Source organism: Pipistrellus kuhlii, unplaced genomic scaffold (genome assembly GCF_014108245.1).
Source record: "Pipistrellus kuhlii isolate mPipKuh1 unplaced genomic scaffold, mPipKuh1.p scaffold_m20_p_3, whole genome shotgun sequence".
Taxonomy (NCBI): Eukaryota; Metazoa; Chordata; class Mammalia; order Chiroptera; family Vespertilionidae; genus Pipistrellus; species Pipistrellus kuhlii.
The window spans coordinates 111,662,070-111,681,503 of NW_023425529.1; the positions used below are offsets into that span (position 1 = coordinate 111,662,070).

Below are 19,434 nucleotides of genomic sequence, written 5' to 3' on the forward strand. Positions count from 1 at the left end.
ATAGTTTTGCAATAATAACATGTAGACAAAAATATTTTGCTATTGCTTCTCTTCCCTTTTCTTCCTTTCTCCTTCCTTCATCTTCTCTACCTCCATATTCTTCCTCCTCCTCCTATTTTTTTGATGATAAATATTGCAGCTAATCTTATCTAATTAAGAGGAATATGCATATTGACCATCACACTGTAACAGTCAAAGATGGCTGTACCCACAGCAGAGGCAGGGATCCCATAACATAAGATGGTTGTGCCCACAGCAGAGATTGAGTTCCCATAAGAAGCTTTAATGAGCATCAGCAGAGACCTGAGGCTGCACCCCGCCTAGTGGGGCTTGACAGGGGATCTCAGGCAGCGCCCCAACCCTGGTGCCAGGCTGGGGGACCTCAGGCCACACAACACACCCAGGGCTGGGAAACCTGAGGCTGCACCCCCACCTGGCAGGGCTTGACGGGGGGGACCTCAGGCCGCACCCACTGGTTCAGGCCAGGGGACCTCAAGGCGCATCCCCCAGCCTGGGCCGGGGGAACTGAGGTTGTGTCCCCACCCAGCAGGGCTTGATCCCCCCACCTGGCAGGGTTTGACAGGGGACCTCAAAGCACAACCTCACCCCTACTCAGGCCAGGGGACCTCACGCCATGCTTCCTATCCCAGCCTGGGAAACCTCAGGCTGCACCTCCTACCTTGAGGGCTTGACAGGAAACCTCAAAGCATGCCCCCTGCCTTGGCCTAGGCTGGGGGACCTCAGGCCATGCCCCCTGCCCTGCAGGGTTTGACGGGGGATCTCAGGGTATGACCCTGCCCTGGTGCCAGGCTGGAGGACCTGAGGGCGCACCTCCTTCCCAGTGGGTTTGACAGGGGACCTGAGGCCGCACCCCTCACCTGGCACTAGGCTGGGGGACCTGAAGCTGTGCCCCCCATTTGGTGGTGCTCGACAGGGGTGGGGTCGGCCTGGTTTGGATCTCGCCCAACGGAGGTGGGACCAGCCAGAACTGGGTCTCGTGTGATTTTTTAAAAATATTTTATTGATTTTTTACAGAGAGGAAGCGAGAGAGATAGAGAGCCGAAACGTGGATGAGAGAGAAACATCGACCAGCCGCCTCCTGCACACCCCCCACCCGGGATGTGCCCGCAACCAATGTACATGCCCTTGACCAGAATCGAACCCGGGACCTTTCAGTCCACAGACTGATGCTCTACCACTGAGCCAAACCGGTTTCGGCTGGGTCTTTTGTGATTTTGAGGCATGTGTGGGTGGGCAGGGACTTGACTCTGAGTCCCGCAGCGCACTCCAGACTCTCACAGAGGAAGATTTTTATACACATTTTACTAATTTTCTTTCATCTCTGACAATTCTATTACAGAGAAAGGACAAATAGCAATATTAAAACAGTTCCTCTAATTAATTCCCTTTTAATGTGTACGAATTTCATGCACTGGGCCACTAGTAAATTATAAAATATGCTGGGTGGGTCAGAGATGCGTTTTTCCAGGATGGATTGTGGGCAGCCTGGCTTTTAACTGTCATAGAATGTTTAGGAACATGAGCACTTCGTGCTTGATTTGCATAGAGCTCAGGGGCCCAGAGTGCAAGAACTTGAGCCTGGCTCACATTTGAAGTTCAGACTGATCTCTCCCACAGAAGCTGGGGTGGTCTGGAGATGTGCGAGGAAGACAGAATTTAGGATTTCTCCGAAGAGTCTGGATGGAGGGAAGTGATGGGTCCCTGAGAGAAAGCCGTGAGTGAAGAAACCTTCCAGAGAGGAGACCAGACAGAGGAACAGGGTCTAGTCTGGGTGCCCGAGGGAGCAGTGGTTCCAGGTACCTCCCCTGACCTAACTAGCTTCCCCTTAACCCTCCTCACCCAGACTCCTCCTCACACATGCAAAACAAATACGTTGTGGCATAAACTTGGGTCATAGCATAAAGGAGGGGTAAGCAAACTGCAATCTTTAGGACAGATCCAGCCTGTGGCCTGTTGTTGTAAGAAAAAAAGGCTAAGGATTGTCTACACATTTAAAAAACATTATAAGAAGCAATAAAAAAAATGTGCTACAGAGACATAATATTTAGCCTATCAAGCCTAAAATGTTTACTATCTTGCCCTTAACAGATTGAGTTTGCTGACCCCTGCAAAGAACTGGTTGGCGATGCCTAATGATTGTTTCCTGGTGGCCCTTTGAGCAAAGACAAAGGTCAGGAGTGTACATGGCTTTCCTGAGGCGGGGCCTTGAGGTCAGTGTTCTAGGGGAAGTTATTTGTCCAGATAATATTGTCAGAGGTTGAATATGACTTGTAGATAGCAATGATACAGGTCAGTGGGGCAGAGGAAGAGCAATAGAGAGGAAAAGAGGGCCGTCAAGCACCAGGCCCTGGCTCTACTATTGTGGAGGACACCCATTCCCCCTACCATCAGGCCAGCTTGGCGGAGTCACTGGGTGGAGTGCAGAGAACTGGGACTTGGGCTATAGCCATAAACACAGCATATTTGTAGCACAGGAGTGAGGTGGCCGGGGGGGTTTTGGTTTACAGAGTGCGTCTTATTTTGTAATTGTGAGAACCCTATGAAGCAGACAGAAGGGTAGTTGCTTTTGACCTCATTGTGTAGTTAATAAAAGGATTGATGCCTCAGCAGAAATATGTCCTATTCAATGTCATATATTATTATCTGGTGGAGCTGGAAATAAAACTCTGGTATTCTGTCTCTAAAACCAATGAATTATTGCCACAACATATTAATTCGGCACCTCACACTCCCAACACAAAAGCTTTCTCAATAGTATGTCTATTTGCAAATTCATTCTATTGACATATAAAACAATAGAAATGGTTAGAACTGGAATTGTTTTGTGAGTCTCAGCTTAATCACCTTCTCACATGGGAAGGTGGATGCAGGAGAAACTCTTCCCAAAAAGTGCAAGGTCATGCACAGTACTCTAAGGTGTGTGTGTGTGTGTGTGTGTGTGTGTATGGGGACTCTGGGCACAGATTTCTTGGACAATCTAGTTCTGTCTTTAAAAAGAACTTCTGAAAGGAATAATTTGAGAAATAATTATGACAACCTTAATCAAAATTAGAGATGTTTTCACTATCTTCCACAGATGTCAGAGTAGCACACAGCGGTAGGTCAAGTAGGTGGCCTGTGCTGGGTATGTATGCCTTGGATGTCAAAAGCCATCCTTCCTACATGATAGGACAGGAGAATTTTATAAATTTTCTCACCATGAACATACTTTTATTTATTTATTTTGGTCATAATTAAGTGTGCAGGGGAGCCACTGTGGTCTACAGAGGCTCAATGTGACCATGAGCAATGGCTTTGGTCCCAGAGCCAATATCGCTGACACACGCAGCGGCCAGCCACAGGGAAATCCATCACAATTGCAGCGATCTGGCCATCTCTGGGAGAACCCTAACCAATCACATTCAGATAAGGAGAACACAGAGTTCTCTCACTGAGAATGACACAGAGGGACTATGGGATAATGCTGTCTTTACATTGCTTATAAATACGTTAAAAATAAAGCCTTAAAAGTAATGTCTATGAAGGGTGACAGGAAAATGAGCACAACAATTCACTAGGTGCACCTTTCCTCAGAGCAACAAGTAGGTATTTCATCACTTGCTGTTCCCTTAAGAGGGCCAGGTCAGCCATGGGTTAGTAGCTCAGGAGCTCACTGGGACTTTGCCTTCCTAATTCCTTGTACCTTCATGATTTTAGTTCCAAAGTCATTTCTTGGCCTTCTCCCCGCCCAGTCCAGGATTTCCTTCCCCCAGTTCTGTCCTTTGCATTCTCCATCCCATCATCCTGTTTTATTTTCCACTCTTTCAAGTGATTTAATTTTTTTGTTTTGTTTTTGTTTTGTTTTGTCTCTCTCTCTCTTACCTCTGGAATGTAAACTCCATGGAAACAGGAGCCAACCATGACCCTCTGGTTTACTGTTGTTTTTTGTAGCACATAGACTGTAGGCTTAGTAAATTCCCCGAGTGAATCAATGAATGAATGAATTAGTGAGTTAACATGTGCTTTTCTGTTGCTCAGTCTCACAGAATCATGCCCAGGTATTGGATTGTGGTCTTTTCTTTGTAAAAGAAACCAAAAGGACTATATTAGTTTTCTGTTGTTGTAGTAATATGTTACTACAAATTTAGTAACTTAAACAATACAGACTTACTATCTTAAAGTTCTGGAGGTTAGAATTCCCATACAGGTGGGTCTCAGTCTGATAAAATCAGGGTGTCAGCTGGCTTTATTCCTACCTGGAGGCGCCAGAGGAAACTCATTTTCTTGTCTTTTTCAGCTTCTAGAGGCCACACACAGAATCCTCTCATCTTCAGAGCCAGCAGTGGGGGTGGGGTGTGCTGCTATCTCTTTGATTCTCTACAGCCAAGTTCTTGGTTGTTAAGAACTCATCTGTTTAGGTTGAGTTTACTTGTGTTATTTAGGGAGATCTCTCATCTTATTGTCCTTAACGCTAATTATGTCTGTAAAGTCCTTTTTGCCATGTAAAGTAACACACTCACAGGTTCCAGGGAATAGAATATCGACAACTTGGGGGTGGAGGGTGCTGTGGAAATGTCATTATTCTGCCAAACAGATGGACTTACGCACAAAAGGAGTGGAGGGATGTAGAGGTACCATTACTTATTCCCGTTTTACAGATGGTGAAACTAAGGCATTGAGAAGTTAAATAACTTGTCTAATATCACTAATAAGTGATTGAGCTAGGATTCAAAACCCCAGACCATCTGGCTCTAGACCCTGCTTCCTAAGCACTATAACCCCCGTCTCCCCCACCTCTCCTGGGGCCAATTATAGAGTGGCTGAGGGAGCCAGTGAGTGGGCCAGATTGGGTGCCAAGGAACCTGTGGGGGCAGAAGGGGGCTTCGGGTTGGGTGGGGGAAGGGAGGAGATGTGAAGAAATGTCTGTGCTCAGGAGGAGGCAGAATCACACAGCCCACAGGCATTCCCTGGGAGGGGCTGTGAGGAAGACATTCTGTACCAAACAACTTGCTGAACCATCTGTTGGGCTTCTGGCTTGCATGAAGTAGAAAGAGCGAACATGCAGAGAAAAGGGTTCCAGGCCCAGAGTATATGTATGCTTCCTTGGTTACCAGAGCAGAGGAGGGGTCAAGCCACTTCAAGCCACTGAATCTCTGTGAAGAGAGAATACAGATCCTGCTCCTCTGTACCTCCAGGGGAGGGTCAAATGATTATTGGGGATTTCGCTATAAACGGTGGTTATTGCCGTCCACCCACTTCATTTTAGTAGCTGTAGGGTAGCCAGGCAATCCCAAGAATGCCTTGTAGGAATGTGGTATTCCTTAGTGGTTTTGCCATAATTGTGTAAGCACAAGTGGCAGCTGTGAGCTCCAGGCTTTATAGAGAGGTACAGACACCCCTTTTGGAGTTAGTGAGCCTCTGCAAATCCTTATGCAAGTAATCAATCATACATAATTTCAAGAGCAGTGAAGGCTTTGAGATATTACCCTGCCTGTAAGCTAATAAGTCAGCCAACCAGGGTCTCATACATATTAGCCGAAGACCTGAAACTCCTGGGTCGGACACAAAGGACTTTCCTCACGGCACAGCAGGCAGCATGAGCCTCATGCTTACATGGAGGGTGTCCCCTGCTCCCCACCCTACAGGGCAATGCAGAGCGGGGCCAGGTGGGTGTTTCACACACAGCAGGTCTGTGTCACAGCTGAGGAACAAAGAGGCTAGGAAGTCACCAGCCTTATAAAGGGCTGCTGACAAGCTTACCTACCCTTCATTATCCTGGTCAGAAAGCACAGAGACTCTCTTCCTCTTTCCAGGCTGTTTGCTTTATAAGCATCCTTGGCAAGACTGCCTGGGACAAAAGCTGTCACAAGGCATTGTAGTAAAGCCAGCTATTAGAAAGGAATGCATAATTAGCTAAATTCTTTTTGCTGACCCATAAAAGGTGTTTGTCTTAAATATACATAATTGTATCAGTGAGTTGATAAAATCTGAGTTTTGTTTGAGAAAAATATCCATTTCTAATTCTCTTCACTTAGTGAGTTCTGCTCAATATTTTTAGGATGGTGATTCAGCCAGACTTATTGCTTAAATACTCAATTACCATGGAGCTCAGAATACCTAATGAGTTGGTAACTAAATGATATTTTAATTAAAAATTATTTACATAAAGTGTTCAGAAGGCATAGGCTGATCGTCTCTTTGATCAGCTCTAGGTACAGGATTAACAAAAGTAAGAATTTTATGCTTTTGATAATGGGTGATACTGATAGAAACTTTTACACAGTAAACTTCCATGGAAAATCTTATGGACAAATTACTATTTGATGTAAAAATTTCTTTATATTTGACTTTTCAGTTAATTTCCTAAATATGTTAAGTCTTTATTTATGTTTATGGTTAAACATTGCAGATCTATCATTGCCTGTCTATGTGTAGCCAGTACCAAATTGAACCCCAATGACTTGGATAATTGATAAGAACTTCAAATGATATTTTTTTTATGTTTAAACTGGATATAAGTACCCAACTGGTGTTGTAAATGTCAGAGAGTTCGAGGCCCCAGTGCTGCATGGGAGTTGGCCAGTGCTATGGACAAGGCTTTAGATGCAGCTGGCTCTGGAATGAACTGCAGCTTCAGTCTCTTATCTACAAGTTGCCATTTGCCTGTTGCATCAGAGGAGAGTTGTGTGACCTAAATGAAACAAGTTATTCCAAGCTGCTCTTGAAGTCAGCGCAGGGCCATTATAAAGTTTTCTTCATTACTTTCAGCTTGGGTGAAGCTTTAATTTCTTAGTTACATTCCTTTCTAAAGTACTCATTTATTGTCTGTCGTTTCTCTAGTTATCTAGATGCATTTGGGGAATTAAAATCATTCTTTAAAAATCATTCCGTGGATATCAAAAGTTCATAAATTGCTAGATGCTAATGGGAAAGTAAAAAATCTGCTCCAGCTTATTATTGCAGGCGTACACAGAGCCACCTAGGGAAAAGCAGGGCTGGCTTAAAGTCCCAGAGTAAGATGCTTTGCAGATTTCAAAATATGTTGCTTACTATAAAATTAACTCAATTATTTCCCAGCCACACTCATACTAATCAGGTTTGAAAATATGAAAGACGACAGGGAATATTGGACGGTTACTTTTCTGTTAACCAGAGCTGGAATGAAAAAAATAATGACAGTTCACCTGTGTGATGCCCTCAGTTTTACAGAAAATCAGTAACTGAACATTTCAAAAGTAATTACAATTAATTAAGATGGCTAGAAGAGCTATGGCAGTTCGGGAGTCTATTTTTGGCAATTTAATCAATCTCTCTAATGAAAAGCAGGAAATTTTAGGTGTGACAAGCAACTTTATTATTATTTTTTTGACAACTTTAAAGCTTTGCAATAGGAATGGAATGAGAAAGCACAATGTACAGAAGATTATTGAGTTCTATGCTATTAAAAATAAGCAGCTACTATACTCTACGAAGGCAGCCATGACCACAGAGGTAAGGAGAAAGGAACATAAAAGTTGATGTATTTCAGCAGATGAGATGATGGAAGATAAATGCTAAGGTGTCTGGCTTTTTCTGATGTGTAAATCTATATTCCCTGCTACCATGTAGACAACAGCACTATCAGAGGAGACCAGCTTTTACACCAAATGTGTATGCGCGCGCGTGTGCGTGTGTGTGTGTGTGTGTGTGTGTGTGTGTATACATATATATAAATTTTATTTTTAGGCAATATGTATTCAGATTGTATATAAAATGTTAAGGGCTTTATTTAGTATAGATTGGGTTAAATATTTACTTCTGGCTAAGTATTATCTTATGCAAATTTTAAAAAATAGTAGCATTCTAAAGGGAGAAAATAAATGAACAATTTGCAAATTATGTCAAAGCTGGTCTAAATTAGTGTTCATGGCAGTAATTGGAAAATGTTGACATTATTTCTGCTAACTCCAGCTCATTCATTCAGCACCTACTATGGGCAGGGTGCTGTACTGGGTCCTCAGAGACTAAACTGATCATCATCATTAGCCTATCTTCTCAGCTCACTCCCAACCAGCACTATGTGTCCACCTCAGGCCTTGGCATCCAATGTTAGAGACTAGGGTTCTGAATCTAACCCTTGCTTACAAGACCCTGATAATATGGCAGGGAGACTTGCTGAGATGAGACCATGTGTATATTTAAATTAGTTCCTTATGGCAACAATTTTTCGTTATCAATAAATAAAGAAGGATTTGAGTTAACTTTTATAGGTGCTTTTTTTTCTGCACAACTGTACATTTTTTATTTTAAAAAACAGTGAAATGAATCTTTCTTACTTTTTCTTTTCTGCTTGTATTTTCATTTGCTTTAGACTCTATATGATTGGATACAAATATGTCGGAAACACAGCTCTAGCATACAGGAGGAAGTAGAATATCAACTCCAGTGGAGGAAGCTTAAACTCTGGGCTCTGTTAGACGAGGAAATGGATATTCCAATAAATAGAGTTGTTGAGGTACAGCAAGTTATCTGCACAAAGCTGCAGGGTCAGCATTTTTTAGATAGTATCATGGATGTGTAGTTAATTAAGTAAAGGCATCCAATCCCAGTGGAATCTCTGGGAAATGAGGTCTAGGCTTTCTTCTTCTTGAAAACTGGGCCAAGTAGGTCTTTGTTTCTATTGTGTGGAATCTCTTGGGACTTTGTACCTTAAGTTCTGCTTCTATTACTTTGAAAATCCTTTTTGGTTGAAATGACCTTAGTCTCAGTGACACTATAGGCTAAATTTAATTGCTCTTTGAATAATACTGTCCTTTTACTCCAGTAATTTTTTCAAATAACAAGTGCTTAAAGCATAAAATGTTAGAAACTTTTGTTTAAAATCTTCTTGTTCTTCACCTTATTGATTTACTTATTTACAACAAATGGCAAATAGCATTTCTCTTAGCTTCCAGCTCCCAACTTTATTTCCTGATATTGATTAAATTTTATGATATTTAAAGCAAACAAACCTGTAGAGACAGATAAGACCCTCTTTCTACTCCCCTTCTCTCTCCACTCTCCTTCCACCTCCCCTACCCCCATGGTAGTTATTATCCCTTTTTAAAGAACTATTTATAATGATAGGGGTAGGATCTTTTGAAATAAAAGTGATTATTAACATGTGTCAATTCAGGCAAGTTATTAAGTAATCCTTTAAGCTTTCCTATTTACTCATCTGTGAAATTAGGATAAGAATAGGCTGTAATGCTCCTCTTGTGTTATTAAAATTTGGAAAGCATTGGAAATAGTATATAGTAAGTGCTCAAAAAGTGTTACCACTGTGGCCATTATCATTTTGGTCATTTTTATTGTGATTATTTGTATTTGAAGATTTTGTCAAATCAAAGATTTAAAAAAAAAATTGTGATATCTTAAGAGGCACATGAAATTTCTTTTTAAATTTTTCTGTTACTGATAGTGTCTCTGACTTCAGCTAAGTTGATTTAAATGTTGCAGTTGGTCACAGGGACTCAGGGACCTTGAGGGCAGGAGTGCTCATTCTTCTGTCCATCACTTCTGAGATGGTGCACACTCAGAGCAGGCGATCAGCACACTTGGACCAAGCTCTTTTTCTTGCCAGCTGTGTGGTTTGAGGTCCTAAAGCCAGCTTTGGAGACAGAAAGGCCTGAGATTTGAGGTCCGATTTTGCTGAGGTCTGGTCCAGGGTATGTGAGGATTCCTAATTGCACAGATCTATTAATTTATGCACTTTCTCTGGCTAAGGCAAGATCAATCTTCTGGGGGTAAAAGTAGTGAACATTTTTCTGTTTTCCTTTTTTTTAAATTTTACTGTACATTCTGTGTGTGTGTGTGTGTGTGTGTGTGTGTGTGTGTGTGTGTTTGTTTTCTAAATAAAACAAGTAATTGGGAGGCATATAAAAGATGTATTTTGGGTAATGAAAGATCTTTCATCAGTTAAAGAACACAAGCCATGCTCATTGATTTGCGAATGTTAGCTGGCTGTCACTGAGGTTACTCTGACAAGAGAGAAAGGTAATTCTAGGAAGATTTCCTTTGCATGGGTGGGGCATCAGGCAGGCTTTTTCCTACTGGAAAGTGCTGTGCTATTTTTATATTTTGCTAGTATATAAAGGATTGCATTGATGAAATTTGTGTTGTTTGTTACTTATTACTGAAGTAACACTTTAGTACTAAAGAAATTGGCTCCTAAGGAACTGGGCAATTGCTAGGGGTGGAAGGGTCATTTGACTCTGCCTCTGCCACTTACTGACTGCACTGTTTGGAGGAGTTATTCATTTTAACCTCTCTGAGCCTTGGTACCATCATCCTTAAAGGGCAAGGCAGGAAGAAGGGAGGAAAAGGGGTCATGCCAGCCAGAGTCCTCTTAATCAATTAAATGCAAGCCTTCTTAAAACTGCTACTTCCCTGCTTTCTTCCCATTGGCCAGACTGAATCACTTGCTGAAGAAGGAACTAGGGGAGCAAGCATTCACTTTTCTATTATTTTTAGTGGCTGGTGGGGCCAAATCTTTTCTTCTCTTTTAAACTAAAAAGGGTGTTGGTTGTGGGTAGTAGCTCACAAGGACATCAAACTACTTGAGATTTCTGTTTGTGAGAAGTACTATTATATGAAGCATCTAGCAGAATCTGGCAAACAGAAAAACTGTGAAAATTGTATATTTTCTCATATCTAATATGCTGTAGATTGCTAGATGCAGTAATAGTGTTTTAGAATTTAAAACAAGAGCATACCAACACTTAACGTAGATATTATTTTAAGATGTATCTCATTTTCAAAAATATAAAAATGTGCAAAAAAAGCATGTATCCTGGAATTGAGAAGCTCTGGGATTAGATATGATTATGGTGAACCTAAAACCTTTTTTTCCTTATAAATATGATTTTTAAAAAATCCTCACCCATGGATATTTTTCCATTGATTTCCAGAGAGAGTGAAAGGGAGGGAGGAAGGAGAGAGAGAGAGAGAGAAAGACCAACATTGATGTGGGAAATCTGCAACCAAGGAAACCGGGAATCAAACCTGTGACACTTCTATTCTGAGGGCCAATGTTCTAACCATTGAGAACAACTGTCCTTTGCTAAATATGACATTTTAAATAGGGAATAACATAAATACTCAGAAATAAAAAGACATGCTCCTTTTAGAAGCATAAATTAGCTTTGAATGTAATGATTTTGGGGAACTACTAGTATTTTAAGATTAATTTTGCAAGACTGGCAAAAAATGTGTTTTTATATAATAACTAGAGGCCCAGTGCATGAAATCCATACATGGGGGTGGGGAGCTGTCCCTCAGCCCAGCTTGCACCCTCTCCAATCTGAGATCCCTCAAGGGATGTTAAAGTGCCTGTTTAAATGGGAAGTCGGTCATCCTCATAATCTAAGACTGCTGGCTCCCAACTGTTCTCCTGCCTGCCTTCCTGATTACCCCTAACTGCTTCTGCCTGCCTGCCTGATCACCCCCTAACCACTCTCATGCCAGCCTGATTGATGTCTAACTGCTCCCCTGCCAGCCTGTTTGCCCCCAACTTCCCTCCTCTGCCGGCCTGGTCATCTCCAACTGCCCTCCCCTGCAGGCTTGATTGCCTTCAACTGCCCTCCCTTGCAGGCCTGGTGCCTCCCAACTGCCCTCCCCTGCTGGCCATCTTGGGGTGGCCACCTTGTGTCCACATGGGGGCAGCCATATTGTGTGTTGGAGTGATGATTAATTAGCATATTACTCTTTTATTAGATAGGATAGAGGCCTGGTACATGGATGGAGGCCAGCTGGTTTTCCTTGAAGGGTGTCTCGGATCAGGGTGGGGGTTCCCGAGGGTGTGGGCGGTCTGGGCGAGGGGCCTGTGGTGGTTGGAAGGCCGGCCATCATGCCCCACAGTGACCCAAGCGGAGGCCCTGGTATCTGGAATTTATTTACCTTCTACAATTGAAACTTTGTAGCCTGGAGTGGAGCCAAGCTTCCTGCTCGCTCAGTGGCGGCAGCCATTTTGTTTGGATTTGTTTACCTTCTATAATTGAAATTTGTAGCCTTGAGTGGAGGCTTAGGCCGGCAAGGGCAGGTGGAAAGCGTGGCTTCCTCCATTGCCAGGGAAACGGAAAATGCCTCTCTTCTGCTCTCTGTGTCTATAGCCATCTTGTTTGGGTTTATTTTCATACCTGCTCTGATTGGTTGGTGGGCATGGCTTGTGGAGTGGAGTGATGGTTAATTTGCATATTACTTTTTTATTAGGTAGGATATCAAAAATAAAAAATATCTTCATTTATTTAAAGAACTATTAAAAAACCTGAAAATAACCACTATTAAAAGGGCATTTTTGAAAACAAAAAGAAAAACCAGATTGTGCTGACTCCTTCTCCCATAATAGGATATATTATGGGAAGTTTCTATAGTCAACCCCAAAAGTTAAATGATTGCTTCTAACTCAGATTGTCCCAATCAATATTGATTATTTTCAGTTCAATTCAGTTTATAAGCATGAATCAAATCAGGTGCTGGAAAATCTTAAGAAAATACTGGGTTCTTAACAATTTGATACAATAGCCATTTTGTTCTCATTAACTAAATTTTACTAAATTTCTCAATATTTTATGTGCAAGTGTTTTTATATGTCACAATTTTGTAATTGTGTTTATATGTCCATGCCAACTCTGTACTGTTTGTAATCCCTAGAGAGGTATTAATACTATTATAACAAAGGAAACTAAAACTAAAAATCAAAATTTGTGGAGAGTTGTATTCTAAGCTGGAAGCCTTAGTGAATTAATTATATACTGCCAACTACCAGCAATGGTTTTAAAATTCAATATTAACATATATTACTCATTATTTATTGTTGTTTCATCAGAGTCCAAATTTACATGAGTCTGTACATGCATATCCACACATGTATAAATACATATGAACATATACCCATGCAAACACACACGTAAACACATCTCTCTCGTATATATACTAGTATTTATAGGTTGTGAAACATTCTCAATCTATAATAATAAAAGGGTAATATGCTAATTAGATGGGACATCTTTTGGATGTCATTCCAGATGTCCTTCCTGACTAAACCAGGGCTGGAGAGAAGCAATCTCAGGTCCCTGGCTCCTGTGGGCAGCCTGAGGGAAGCTGGCCCTGGTCCCCAGTGCTTGCCGGTGGCCGGAGGGGGAAGCAGACTGGGTCTCAGGTGCTGGAGGGAAGCTGGTGCCTGCATCTGGGGGAAGGAAGGCCTACTCTTGCATGAATTTTCATACTTCGGGCCTCTAGTAAAATATATAACCGAAATTATCAGAGACCTCGCTAAACAATGCTACTAGCAGACATATAGATTTAAAAAATAGCCATTTGTTTCTATTATCATTTATTACTGGTATGTGCTGCACAGATTTAAACTTTTTGGTTTGAAGTTTTGGTTTGAAGTTGGCAAAGAAGTTTATTAGGTTAGAAATCAGTTCCTTAAATTATAATCTTTGCTACTAAAGTACAGCACATTTAAGGAAACTTTCTCTGAATTAGGGGGTCAAATATTGTAGTTTTCTGAAAAAGACTCTAGATACTTTGATGATGGAGTGAGTTAATTCTATTTCCCCAGGTGAGGTCTCTCCAGAGGCCACAATGCACCACTGGCTGAAATGCTGTTTCCAATAAATATGGAAATTATGGCTTCTGCTGCTGTGGCCCGGTGTGAAATCCTGTGGGAAATAACTTGAAACTGAGATAGATTTGAAATTAATTCCTGTTCCCCCATCCCCGAAGTAAACTACATTTACAACATGTGCTATTATTTTGTGGCCATCCTCCTGTTTTGTAGAATGAAATAGCAGTGATAAAAATCTCCTAGTCTATATACATCCTTGTTGCATAAAGCACGCTCTGATTTTACTAGTTGAACACAGTGGCCTGTGCTTCTGTAAGTGTTAGAGTTGCTAACTTACTTCTGTAAGTTCCAGAGTTGCTCTCTGCCCCCTTTCCCTGCTTCTTCTTGGGCTGTCTCTAATGACTCTCAGCGGAGACTTATGATTGGTGTCTTCTCTCTGCCACATGCGGGTGGGTTTGTGGTGATGGAGTTCAAAATAAACCCGGGTTCTCAACCTTGGGAAGCCCTAGCAGAGTAAGGTGAAGTGTGCCTGCCGTTTTCAGGCTCCCTTGTTGAGGAACCGTTAGGAACTCCTTATACTGGAAACGTTGGGGAGGCTTTTAGGAAAGTGGGGAGAAACAAGAGATGAAAGAGTTTTTTGAAAATGGCTGTAGGTAAAGCATTTGTGAGACACCAGTGAGCACTTGTTAGTGTTGTTCCTAAAGGACTTGATTCAGATGTGGTGATTCCTACTGAGGTCAGGGAAGCCTACTGCACACCTCGCTCAGAATGTGCCTCCTGCTGCATCTGAGCTTAGGAAGGGCTTGGTGTGGTGGTTGGGGGGGTGGGGGCTGGCTTCTCTCAGATGTCTTCGGGCAGGAGCTTCAGGGGACAGAGGCTTGTGGATATGCCACTGATTTAAAAAAAAAATGTATTTCCTCCTTTAGGGGACTAGTATTTCCAAGTGTCTCCTTAACTTTCTGTATCATCTATGGTAGATGGTCCATTTTCTTTAAATATTTTAACCTTGCTTTGTTCATTTCTAAACAGTTTCTAAACAAGATATAGTAGATTACTAAAAACATGTATTTGTACTTGTGTTCACTAGAAGTTGCTTCTGAGTGAATTTGAGGCCTGTGTGCTCGGCCAGGGCTGAAATCCTAATGATTGACAGGGACTGCGAGCTGAGTCACAGCTTTACTCCACGGCAGCATTAGAAAGGTTGTGCTGTTCTCCATGAAATGAGGCCCAGGCAGCCTGGGCTCTGCTCCATTTGTCTCGTAGAATCCGGAGTCCATTTATTCCTAACTGTCATCTCAACGATCCCGACTCCTTGTTTTACATATAGAAACCCAAGCCTGGAAAAGTTGTCAGTTGATCAAGGTCTCAAATTGAGCTCCGGCATGATTTAGGACTCAAGCATTTCATTCATAGTTCTGGTTTCCCCAGTGCTCCACATAACATGGAATACCCTCTTGCTTGTTTGATGTATTTGCTTTGATTGGTATATTTTCTAAATTTGGTTTCTTTCCTAGTAATTGATTACTGCATCCCGGTGTTTCTTCAGTGACTGACCTCCCTCCTTCCCTTCATTCTGCTCCTTCCTGCTTGTCAATGCCAAATCTCACCTTCGAGAAGATTCTGTCTTTTGAATTTGGATGTGATGACAGGAGAGATACCCTTTTACAGTGTTAGCTGTGTGTCACTGCTGCTTGCATGACCCTGGGCATGCTACCCAGTGCTTATGACCCATGGTCAGCATTGCCCATTTGATATCAGCCCTTCCTTATGTCCTTTAGAAAAGCAAAACGTATGTGCCCAACATCCCAAATCTTAGGCAGCTTGAAGATAGTTTATGTTCGAACTCTTTTCTTATTCCATCACTTGGTCTCCGTTCTAGGAATGAGGCCCTACCTAATTCCGCTGGCTGAACTGGCCCCTGCCCCTGAACTGTGCTACCCCAGATGCCCGACCCAGGAGTTGGCCCCTGTGGCTTCCGTATTGACAGATAAATGCCTGCTGACAGTGGCAGGAGAGCTTCCAAGGTCTGATGGCCCATTCCTGCATATTGTCTGGGTCCTGAAACTCTATGTTTCTTTTACTTTGAGTTGAGGTCAATATGAGCATTATGCCTTTACCCAGTGCAACACACACACACACACACACACACACACACACACACACACACACGCACCTCGCTCCAAGTCTGATACAAGTTTTTGCCTCTCCTTTTCTTATTTCATTTTGTTAGGAATAGCTGACAAGACCCAACAATATCCTGATATACATCATGTTTTACCGATATTGGGTAATTTTCAGTACTATATCTCACTTCTCAAATGTGGAAATTACAGGAAGTGTATGAACTGAACATAAATTTCTACATTTAAAGTAAATAGCAGAAGATATCCTTCTAGCACATTTATCTCTGTCAAAAGTCCAAAAACATCACATATTCATACTTTCCATATTATGTTTTTTCCCAGAGTTTCTTTACAGGGAATATTACCAGAAGCCAAGTTGTTAATTCAATTGTGATTTTTTAAAAAAAATAATAATCATCTATTCAAACAAAGAAATGCTTATCAGTGGAAATGATAACTGTGATAAATTGCCTCAGCTTTCCGGCTTACCTACTATTTTCTGGTGGCAATAAATCCCAGTGTTAAGTCCAAAAGAAATTAAGTCGAATGCCTTTTCTATTTTTCGCTGATAATTTAGTTTTTCTCTCGCACCCCTGCTTGGATTCTGTCCTCTTTCATCATGTCACAGGTATTAATCCCTTATCCACCCCCCACTGTCTGCCTTTATTCCCACTCACATCTCAGCCTCTTGATTTCCTTAATGCTTTTCTTCATTCCCTCCTTTCCCTTGGCTCCTGCCACAGAAACGTTTCCCCGTTCTCTGCACACATAGACAGTAATTGGTTATTTGGGCTTTGGGAGAACTCGCACCCTGGAGAGTCACTGTGCTTGATTAGCAAGTGCCAGGCAAACCCTCCGTGGTGCAGAGAAGTGTTCTAAGGGTTGTGTTTGCCCTCATATGCCTTTCCTGCTTATGGCCTCTTTGGTCTGTTAGCACTGCTACATTATGTTCGGGACTTTTTTAAAATTTACAAACGAGTGTGATTATGGTGGCTGATAGGCCTGGATACAGCCTCTCTCAATCTTCCACTTAAATACCAGTGTGACACAGGAAAAAGGCAAACAAACAAATCTAACACTGGTGAGAAAGAAAAGTGAGAGCCTTTTGCAGGATTCCTGCAGGAATTTCTACTGATTGCAAGACTGATGGAGCTGAATTGCGAGTAAAAATCATTGGCTAACATTGGATTTATGCACCAATGGGAAGACCTGAGCATGTACCATCTATGGGCCATGTGCTTTTTGATATGTTCAAAATCTTGTAGCTGACTTTCTCTTTTCTACCAACTTTTTATAAATATTCATAGACTGCAATTCCTAGAAATTTACTCTCCATATACAGTGAGTAGTGCTGGAGGTGAAGAATAAATCCATTCTTTCCCCCCAAACCAAAACTACCATCAGACCATGTCAGTAGAGGCTGGATGAGCTTGTCTGCCTAGCATTGGGTGTGTGGATAGTGGCATTTCTTGTACTCTTCGTCTGATGGGGCTTTGAGGTTGAGAAATATGCAGTGACGGAAAAAAAATCTTACCCAGTTATTTGATGTAGTCAAGGATGCGAACTAAACATTAGAAGTATCCAGGCCAACTTGAACCACAGAGTTAGAGTGAAGAAAAGGATTCAGGAAGTACCACCCACAAGGCATCGCCAGCCAGGAGTCATAGATACTGTCTGTTGGCCAGTTCTAAGTGTGGTAATTTACCCCCAATTCTGCAGCAAACAGACACAGAGATGCCCCAAATGGCAGTCCAGGAAAACATAATGTTAGTGGTGAGCATTAAGAATGCAGGTGCTGTTTAAGAATTTTTTTGTTTGTTTTTAAAACATACATTTTGTGCATGAACAGAAGCTTGTAGTTGATGTGAATCAATAAAATAATATAAAGATAATCAGATAAAAATTATAAGCTGTTTTTTATACTCATAATCTCACTTACCTCCCCAGAAATAAATACAATTACCATTTTAGTATTTGTCCTTCTAAGTAATTTTATACAGATACACAATGCCTACATACATACACACACACATACACACACACACACACACACACACACACTTTTTAAAATATATGTTGCATTATGTTAGTCATATTATTCTGAAACTTGTATTTTTATTCAATAATATATCTTAGATATTTTGCTTCATATTGTTACATATATACTTTATTCTTTTTAAAGTGGTTTAATAACCCATTATATGGTTGCTTCATAGTTTACTTATCATTCCATTACAGGCAGACTATTTGTGGATTCCAATTGGGATTACTACAAACAATAGTACAATGAACTGCTTTGCTTTTGTGCACATGTGTAAGAGTGTCAATGGGACAGATTCCAAGAAGGGAGTTGTTGGATTAAATGTTACATACATTTTGCATTTTGATAAATATTGACATTCTCTCTAAAATAGCTACCGATTTCTTTGCTTATCATTTCATTTCTTTGCAATGAAAATGCCCATATTCACCATATTTAGACCAAAGGAGATTATCAAACTTAAAGTTTTTTTTATTGTTAGATAACTTGAGATGCTATGATTAGTAGTGAAATTGAATGCCTTTTTATGTGTTTTACTGTTATAAACATCTTTAGTAATCATAAAATTTAAATACCTATCTTTAAAATATAAGATGATTTTTATTTTGAAATGTGAATTATTGATTCTAAAATTTATTTAGAAGGATAAATGGATGAACTACTTAATTTTGAGGAAAATAAAAATAAAAAGTTAGTAATAGACATAATAATTTTCTTATAATATATTAAATATCTGATATACCCCAGTAAACAGTTATGAATCAACAACATGGTGGTACAACAAGGGCTATAAAAGACCTAGTATATGAAATTGTCTAGGATAACATAGAATTACATAAAAATCAATGAATGAAGTATCTTGCCCTGGCAGCATGGCTCAGTTGTTTGGAACTTTGTTCCATACACCATAAAGGTTGTGGGTTCGATTAATGGTCAGGGCACATACCTAGGTTTCAGGTTCAATACCCGGTTGGGGAGTGTAAAGGAGGCAACCAATATATATTTCTCTCTCTTTTGCTTCCTTGATTTCTAAAATCAATAAAGCATATCCTGGGATGAGAAAAAAAGAAGGCAATGAATCAAATAAATTTTCAAAAAATGATATATTATTGTTTAAAATAATAATAAAACTAAATTGAGATCATAATGAAGTAGCAAAATTATAATAAAACTGGAAGAAAAATGTATATATATACAGTATATGGTTCTGGACTTGGGAAGGTGTACTAAATAAATGCTAAAATAAAAGATAAATTTTAATATACTAAATTTAAGCATTTCTTTTTTAAAAAAAACATATATTTTATTTATTTTTTACAGAGAGGAAGGTGGAGGGATAGAGAGTTAGAAACATCGATGCGAGACATCGATCAGCTGCCTCCTGCACAACCCCTACTAGAGATGTGTCCGCAACCAAGGTACATGCCCTTGACCAGAATCAAACCTGGGACCTTTCAGTCCTCAGGCCAATGCTCTATTCATTGAGCCAAACCGGTTTTGGCTAAGCATTTCTTATTGCATTGAATTTATTGGCATGTCATTGGTTAATAATAATGTGCTGGTTTCAGGTACATAATTCTACAGTCTTTCAACTGTATATTGTATTGTGTGTTTACCACCCCAAGTCAAGTCTCCTTCCATCACTATCTAAACCACCTTTACCTTCTTCTAACTGCCATCCC

The 19,434-nt window shown here is 40.9% G+C and overlaps 1 protein-coding gene across 2 annotated transcripts in view; it reads left to right on the forward strand.

Annotated features, from left to right (window-relative positions):
• ENOX1 (ecto-NOX disulfide-thiol exchanger 1) overlaps nt 1-19,434 on the forward strand; it is a 552,525-nt gene that overhangs the window by 121,162 nt on the left and 411,929 nt on the right. The gene's annotated exons all lie outside the window — the stretch shown is intronic.